This window comes from Setaria viridis, chromosome 7 (assembly GCF_005286985.2).
Source record: "Setaria viridis chromosome 7, Setaria_viridis_v4.0, whole genome shotgun sequence".
Lineage (NCBI taxonomy): Eukaryota > Viridiplantae > Streptophyta > Magnoliopsida > Poales > Poaceae > Setaria > Setaria viridis.
This window is the reverse complement of record NC_048269.2, coordinates 15,448,684-15,456,835: the sequence shown is the minus strand read 5'-3', so window position 1 is coordinate 15,456,835 and position 8,152 is coordinate 15,448,684. Positions and strand designations below refer to the sequence as shown.

Below are 8,152 nucleotides of genomic sequence, written 5' to 3'. Positions count from 1 at the left end.
GCAGGAGGCTGGACGGGGAGGCAACCACTGCCTCCCACGAGCGCTAGCAGCACAGTAAGGCTGAGTTGGTGAGGAGTGGCGCTCTGCCGTCGAGCGTGAGGTAGAGGCAAGGGTGAGAGGCGGCCTCTGCAGCGAAAGCGGTGGCACAAGAAGGGATGATGTTTTCTGTGTGCAGGGGTAGTAGGGGCAGGGGGAAAGGGCAACATGGTTTCGGTTGCCATAATATTTATTGTCTTTAGTTAGTTTTAGGAGGTGGAACCAAACAGTTTTTTTACGAACTTTTAGAAGGTTTAGTTTTTAAAAGTTAAAATTTTAGGAGCCTGAAACCCCTATGCCTTTAACAAAATTAAATCTTCCGTTGCCCTGTGCAAGTATTCCACGTTTTCGTAGTACTTTTTGTGCAAGTATTCCACGTTTTCGTAGTACTTTTTGATTTGCATGGATGCGTAGCATGCCGTGTTACCCGACAATAACATCCTGGAGAATAAATGATAAACTGTGCTACTAGCGGCAGGTAATGCATCTGATAGCTCTCGCATCGAGAGAAAAGGACCCACCTGGTTCCTATAATTTTTTTTCCCAACGGAAGGGGCCAGAAGCCCCATCATATTATACAGGCATTTTAGGCATAAACAGCGATAGAGTGCTGACACCTCTGTTGTACAGAGCACACCCTGCTTGTTACAACTTTCAACCCCTGAACAAAAGACTAAGAAACAATACAAGAGAAAAATGGCAGGGCCTTCATCAACAGGTCCGATCAGTACGCCGCGCCCCACATCGTCGAAGACTCCACACCATGAATCAGAAGCCAACCCCAGCTCTGTTGGACGCAGGAGAGAACTGCAGCGTTACAGTACTAGTAAATGCATATTTCAGACGTTTTATTTAACGACGAAGGCTAGCTCATTAAGCAGCAGGGAGCCTTCCTCAATCCCCGACACCGAAGCGGATGCCAAGCTAGCTAGGTAACAGACACAGTAGTAACTCCCATACACCATATTGATTTTCTCCCATATAATACGGGCAGAAGACATCAACGAGGAATCTTTATTCTCTTCCTCATACCATTGACGACCTTCGAAATCCATCCTCCTCCTGAACCGCCTGCTGGAGAACCACCTACTGCGGGCGGAATGGTCGGGAGTCTGGGTTTTGGACCTCCTGGGACGTTGCACCCTGCACGAGCTCGAGTTGCGCACTCGGCCTTGAGGTCCATGTATTGCCCTTCGCCCCCTCCTGCTAATTGGCACGCAAAAAGGCATAAAACAGGGGGAAAAGATATGTAAATAAGCCCACATCAAAGTTGTAAAGATAAAGGCTAGCTGCTGCTAAAATGTACAGATAGAAATGTAACGTCATGGTCATGTTGGGAAGCGAAAAATGAGATGCGGCTTGCCCAAATCGAGCTAGCAAGGGCTGTCAGTCATGCCATACCTGGGCTACTGCGGCCATGAACGGCCACTTGTGGGGCGGTAGTGTCGTTGCCATTGGTCCCGGCCGGGGCGGCGGTGCCAACCGCCACCGGGGCCTGATGCTTGGCGGGCGAGCTGGCGCCTGGGAACTCCCTAGCAGCTGCGCAGCCAGGGTGCGGCTGCAGGTTGGTTGTGACGGCGAGGACCAGGATGGAAAGGGCGAGGAAGTAGCCAGGACTACTACTCATGTTGCCAGACATTCTCCCGTGTGCTCTACAACTCTCGAGTTGCTAATGCCGCTGGCCGGCGTCTATATTTATAGGGGAGAATAGACATGTGCAAGTTTATATAGTTTACTTAAAGTTAGAAAAACTGTTGAACCGCCCATAAGATCCTATAAAACCTGGAATAATGAATAGAATATTCTGATAAAGACATTGGAAAGGCGTATCGGACAAGAACTCTGGAAAGGCCTATACATTGCACGATCCTACCAGATATGGGATATGTAGGGTCGTAATTGTATCTTAAAGATTAGTTTCCTTATGTTAAATTAGGAAGTCTTAAAGATTAGTTTCCTTATGTTAATAAATTGGGAAAGTCTGTATCAGTCATTTGATGTGCCCAAGTAGGAATCCTGTGATTCAGAAGCTTTTAATCCTGCACTGCTGCTAGCGCTACCTCGGTTAGGTCCGATCTAAATGGGATGTCAGAGTAACTTTTAAGTCGCCGTGCCCGCCAGCAAAGCTTTTACCTATACATCCTATTATTTGTAGCCTTCACTGAGCTTTTACTGAGCCTTTTATCTCGTCGCATCTAAATTCATCGAGTACTAACTATTAAGTCTACCGCTCTGCTGCTAGCGCTGTCTTAATTATGTCCGATCTGACTGCTGGGGACGCTAGATTAATTGTTATCAGCTTGGTGGTTCTATCTATGATGATTTATTTGTTCAGCGATCGCTAACCCAGTCATCAGCATGTAGCCTTTAATCTATCTGGAGTGAGGTCAGGCCCGTGCGAGAAGCTGCTCCCCGCGCTGCTGCAGCCTGAGGAGGTTTCAGTTGTATGTAATTAATCTTGATCGTTGGATATTTTTGTACTAGTCATTTGGGAACACTAATATAGACTAGTATTATGCACTGTAAAAGAACTCTAATCAGGCATCGATCTCTTTTGGATCACAAGCCGTACTGTTAAACCTAGAAGGCATCTGTTTATTGCCTTGTTGGGTTCTGCGTGTGAAGCACTCATCAGGCTCGCTGGGTCAATCGCTACATCAATTGTTTGGTTACTTCTGCATGTTAACAAGACCCGTGCTTGCTGCCGCCGAGTCAAGCGTTACACCATATCCGGTTCAAGGGATGGGTCACCACTACTAGAAAACCCCCCCTTTAGCTACGCTATAGTAGTAACGCATGCTAAAAACGTCTCTACATCAGCACGTAAAGATGCTTTTTGATACAATTTCAAAAATATGTCAGAATGTTACGATATTAGACACGCTTACAGTATTATTAGTCATATAATGATATTTTTTAACACTCTATTGAAGTCGTCTCAAAATGACACAGAGTTAGAGATGCTTTAAAGCATCATTATCCCTTAAACATATTGTAAAGCGTATCAAACAATTGTCTATAGCCAGATAAAGATGCTTTCTGACTTGATTAGAAAAACGTATCATATTGATACAAAGTTTGATGTGCTTTAAAACATCCTTATCCCCTAGACACGTTGTAAAGCGTATCAAACAATTATCTATAGCCAGGTAAAGATGCTTTCTGACTTGATTAGAAAAACGTATTGAATTGATACAAAGTCTGACACACTTTAAAGCGTCATTATCACCTAGACACGTTGTAAAGCTTATCAAACAATTGTCTATAGCTAGATAAAGATGCTTTCTAACTTGATTAAAAAAATGTATCGAATTGATACAAAGTTTGACACGCTTTAAAGCATCATTACCCCCTAGACACATTATAAAGCGTATCAAACAATTGTCTGTAGCCAGGTAGAAATGTTTTCTTACTTGATTAGAAAAACGTATCGAATTGATACAAAGTTTTCTCATCTGCAATCATAAACATCCGGACATCATGTCACCAAAATAAAATGTAACATAAAAGCACAGTATGCCTACCAACTTTGGAGTCCGTAAGATAGAAAAGTTCATCTCCACTTACTACTACTATATAAGTGTCCAGTTATAAACAATTATTTACTCTGCATAGATAAAAGAATAACCCTACCGAGCCATGTATAGTCTTGATCGTCTAAAAACTAATCTTCATGTAATACATCCACGGTAAACAATGGATGACGTTTCTAGACTACTCAGAAACTCACGATGCATGGGTATATGATACAAGGAATAATTGCACTGCAACTTAATTATGCCAAAAAAGTATTAGAAATGCTGGTTGATAAATAAAAAAATTAGGAAAAAAAGTTAAAAAGGGGTGGAGTATCGAACCTGGAACATCCATCTCTATTGATGTCACACAAACCATTGAGGTACTTGTTGTTTTGTTATTCTTCTTGCTTTTCAACATTATTATACATAGTCATAATATAACTTTAAACATGTTTAAATTTCATATTTATTGTCCAAATTAAGTGATTCTGTTGTACGTCTAGAGTGTACCAAAATAGCACACCAAAATTGAGCTGATAAGGTAGTTGCATATAGTTGTGTGTATATGTTTTGGATCATTGCAGTTGGGTAAAGAGATGAGATAGGGTCTATTAAAGCATGATTTTTTAATGTTTTTACAATCTGGTACTTCTACAGCAGCCAAGTTGATGAGACTGTGCACTCGCAGCTTAAACAGCCTCAGCACGGCAGCAAGCTAAAATCTACAGACCCCCTCCTAATGAGTATGTCTATCTTTTTTTTGCAGTTGCAATGCTGCCTCACTAAAACTTTCAGGAAGCTCTCGAGCAGATGGTTGGCAACCCGGTTTCCTTTGTTTGCAGAAGACCTTGCCGCCAAGTGTCATTGTACAGTTTATAATGCAATACCTGCCAAAAGCATTCTTTCTCAGCAAATATGAACAAAGCAAAACAATAGTTCTAGGGTGAAAAGGGATGCATGAGCGAATGGCACATGGTCAGGTAAAATTCAGGTAACAGTATTAAACTTAATTTGATTCACCAAAGCTTTCTACTAAAAATGTAATATTTTTTTGCTCTATCACATAGCAGATGCCAAGCATGATAACATCCATAATTCCATACCAATGGTGACGAGAAGGTTTACTTTGAATTTTCTGAAATTACCTGCATAAATGTCACAAAGACATCATCATCATCAGGTAGTTTTGATACCTCAACAGACCAGGGTGCCTCTTCAGAGAATAGCCTTTTCTGTCTCTGTGCCTCCAGCAATATAGAGTCTCTATAGAAAAACCTCTGCCACATCCGGCGCACATTCCCAAGCATAAACTCTACTTGCGTTTCATTTATTCCCTGGTGATATGGAAACAGTAAGCATGCTGAGGCGGTATATCCAAAATAAAAGTAAGAAATTGAGTTAAAACATACTCGAAGTGTACTTATGAGGTTTGGGATGTCATCTTCTTGTAGACGGACTGCAAAACTGTTGTAGTTAAGCACATTTTCATACAGTAGAAAAATTCCATCCTACAATGCAAGCAAGAGAGTAGATAGGTTTGAATAAGACACCGCATGATGAAATGTTCTATCATGTCAACACCCAACAATCTATTCACATACACATTATATTGTCCCTTGATATGCGACACAAGGAAAATAATGTTGTATACCTGAATTATGACAGGAATACATCCTTGAAGCATGTTGTCTTCCATACGCCCACTCCAGCCATCCCCTGACAGGACACCATAGAAACAGAGCTTGCTAGTTCCTCATAATATTTCTCGGTTCGTAAATAGGTCACTACCACATAGAAATAATCAACTTCATCCCCATTAAGAGTGCGGTGAGGGCTAGCTAGAATGCTCTCATAGAGTGCCATCTGCATGGAAATAAAACATTGGTCAAATCTGCTTGCGTTGGTAAATTCATATCACTGTGAACATGGAACAGCAAACACTAAGAATATCTGCTAGCATCCAAGATTAAAAAAACAAACCTGGGCACCATACAATTGTTGGGTCCACAATGTTCTGTTTCTGCCATCGTAAATTCTGTTCACACACTGAAACTTGAAATGTCGTCCTTGTCAAAAATAACATAATAATCTCAATGCTGCAACAAATCTTAAAGTACACACACAAAAAAGAAACTTGCGACATAGACTTACTTCAAGAAGATGATTGTCGAACTCAGCTGGTAAATCATATACATATATTAGTGGCGTTTTTTTTTAACAATGGCCTTAACATTGATGGAGGTACTGTTTACAATTTTCAAGTCTGGTAGCAGACTGTTTTTGCTACAATGGTAGAGGCCAACTATGTGGCAAAAAAGTAGGATCTCTTTTATGCATACAAATTAACCGACAAGGATAAGGCAGAGATTGAGAAGTTGTCAAATGATCCAAGGATTAGGGAAAGGGTTCCTTACTCAAGATGTTAAGCAGTAAAAGTCCCGGGCTCCTAATTTATTTACATTAAGGATGGCATACTACCACGGATGATCTTCTTTGCTTCATAATATGTCTTAGGTAGATTTGCTTTAGGAGGTAGTGCAGAAGATAGTAGTCCCAATAGTGCTCCAAACGATTCTTGTGACCAACCATTTAAGCACTTCAAGTGATATAAGTGCACCAAAAATAACAGTTTTGAGTATTTACAACCAGGGTATAACCTTACGTGTGCATCCTTCAAGAACCTTCTATATATATTTTGATCCCTCCCTGAATCATCATCTTGAGCTGGAGGCGAAGCCGGCCGCTTCCAGGGGCAGCGCCGGTGGCTTGCAGGGGTGGTGGCGCAGGCGAGAGCTTGCAGGGGCGAAGCCGGCGGGGGCTACGGGGGCGGCGCCGGTGGGGCCTCGTAGGGGCGGCGACGCCGGGGAATACCAAGGCCGGCGCCGGCGGCAGCTTGCAAGGGAGGTGCGGGCGGGGGGACATCGTAAAAAAAAACATGGAACAGATGCGTCTGGGACATGCCAGGATAGGTTGCCAATTTTGGGTTGTGGGTGGCTGGGCGGGTTTTGTTTATTCAAAACAAATTTTATTTATACACTTGATGGATATACATTGCTAGCTCAATGGTAAGCTTGCAAGAATCACTTATTGGCAGCCGCAGTTCGATTCCTACGAGCCGTGATATTTTCCTTTTTTTAATTCTGTTGTACACTTTATTCCTGATTTTTTTATTTATCAACCAATCGTTTCTAATACTTTTTTGGCATAATTAAGTTGCAGTGCAATTATTCCTTGTATCATATACCCATGCATCATGAGTTTCTGAGTAGTCTAGAAACGCCGTCCATTGTTTATCGTGGATGTATTATGTGAAGATTAGTTTTTGAACGATCAAGACTATACATGGCTCCGTAGGGTTATTCTTTTATCTATACAAAGTAAATAATTGTTTGTAATTGAACATACCATATAATTGGAGATGAACTTTTCTATCTTACGGACTCCAAAGTTGGTAGGCATATTGTGCTTTTATGTTAGATTTAATCTTTGGTGACATGATGTCCGGATGTTTATGATTGCAGATGAGCACACTAGCGAGATGAGGTGAGAAACAGGGAGGGGGCAGGCGGCAGCTGCTCTCTACCTCCCCTGTCTGCTTGGTTACTCTGCTCGCGGCTCGCACTGAAACACCTGAACACGATGTCGGTGTCAATTGCTCCTCCCGTGGCAATTTTGGGGGCACATCTCTGGGTTTACTTATCTCTGGGTTTACTTGCCGTGTCAACCTCTACGCCCGTGCCAGCTTTGCTGAAACCTCAAAATTTTGACCTGTAAGGTTCTACCGAAGTCTGAACTACTAACAAGCTCGTCTATGTATAGTACAGCACAGGAACCGATGTCTCCATCGACCTCGCGCCAGGCGGTACACAGCGAAAGTTCCCAGGGTTGCAAGAAGCACTGATAAAAAAGAAAAAGACAGAACCGTCGTTAAACTAAACGAACGATAAGCGAATAGTTCTGCAACCGGTATGTGGAACCCGGCAGCAGAGTTCTGACGCCAAGAGCATGAATTGGGCAACTGAGCATGGCGTGTTGGCATGCGGTCGCGGCACCTGTTTTCTGACCCATCGTAAATTCGGATGCTTTTCGGCCATCACTTCCAGTGATGTCTGAACGCGATGACTGGCTTAAGAGCTTTAAAGTCTCTGATTTAAAGCAGTCAAGCACAAGTATAGAAGAAATGCTAGTACGTTTCAGGTTTGGCGGGCCTATTTCTAGTCATCTCTTTCTCATGATGGTCAGGATCTTCTTCTCACCTGCGTGCATCCGTTGTTTATTCCTCTACATGCTTCAGACAGTTCGTTCTTGACTCACTAGCTGGAAACACAACTGGATAAAAATAGAGAGGAAAGAAACCTATTTTTTTCTTTCCTTCCAGATTTACTTAAATGTTCTGAAACAAAATAAGCTAGTAATGAATATGCGGCCATCATTAAATGTTTTGAAACAAAATAAGCAACTTCAGGCCATCACCTTAACTGTTTAGCTGCAGCAATTTGGCACGCAGATTAATTTTGGCATCTAAGCAGCCAAAACTGACTTGGCGCCATTTACCGCGGGCTGCCACCATTTACCGCCCGCCAGCAAACAAATCGCAT

The 8,152-nt window shown here is 42.4% G+C and overlaps 1 non-coding gene across 1 annotated transcript; it reads right to left on the bottom strand.

Moving 5' to 3' along the window:
• Positions 1–524: 524 nt before the first annotated feature.
• On the bottom strand, positions 525–1,815 carry LOC117863418 (uncharacterized). Its single transcript, XR_011898850.1, has 2 exons — positions 1,438–1,815; positions 525–1,239 (listed from the first exon to the last, which is right to left on the bottom strand). It is a non-coding gene; the product is annotated as an uncharacterized protein (transcript).
• Between the last annotated feature and the right edge of the window lie 6,337 nt (positions 1,816–8,152).